We start from the raw sequence: 761 nt of genomic DNA, 5'->3' as shown, positions 1-761 counted from the left end.
TCTGTTCTGTGTTCCTTGGTTTCTTTTTTTTTTTTTCTGTATTATTTTGGGGTGACTATATCTTAGTATTCTAATTTATCTTCCTTATTGATTTTATAGCTATATTTTTTTTATAGTATTTGCTCTTTAGAAATCCAACTGTGTATTTTAAATGGTGATAGTCTACCTTTGAGTGCATTTATCCTATTTTGTGAACAATGTAAAAATTTAACAGCAGTATAGTTCTATTTACTGGCCCCTCTCCCTCCCCCCCTCCCTTTTTTTTTTTTTTTTTTTTTTTTGAGAGAGAGATTTTTGCTATAGGGCACATGTGCTCACCAAAAAGAGAGAGACAGAAAGCGAGAAATCACCCCCCAGAGGGGATGGCCACACCGCAATCCCTTCTCCTCCATTCTCCTCTCAGGTTCTTGGGCACACAAGCACAAGCGCCCGACATGAGTTTAAGCCACCGGGTCCAGGTCCGGGACTTAAACCACGGTCGACTACATGGGAGTCCAGCGACATAGCCATTACACCAACTGCTGGTCCCCCAAGCCTCCCTTCTTCCTTCAGAGGACAGGGCCGCTTTCTGCCTCTAGATTTATGGGGATGATGAGATCCGAGTAGCACACTGTATTTGAAAAGCATAATAGCTTTTAAAAGCTGTAGCATGGGACCAGTAGATGCCATGGTGATTAAGGTGCTGGACGCTCCCACATGGCTGACCATGGTTCGAGTCCTGGACCTGGTAGCTTGCTTTCTCACTTTCCCTCTCTCTCCCT

This window comes from Tupaia chinensis, unplaced genomic scaffold (assembly GCF_000334495.1).
Source record: "Tupaia chinensis unplaced genomic scaffold, TupChi_1.0 Scaffold000407_4, whole genome shotgun sequence".
In the NCBI taxonomy this organism is placed as follows: domain Eukaryota; kingdom Metazoa; phylum Chordata; class Mammalia; order Scandentia; family Tupaiidae; genus Tupaia; species Tupaia belangeri.
The sequence above is the reverse complement of the archived record's forward strand: the minus strand, read 5'-3'. Positions refer to the sequence as shown.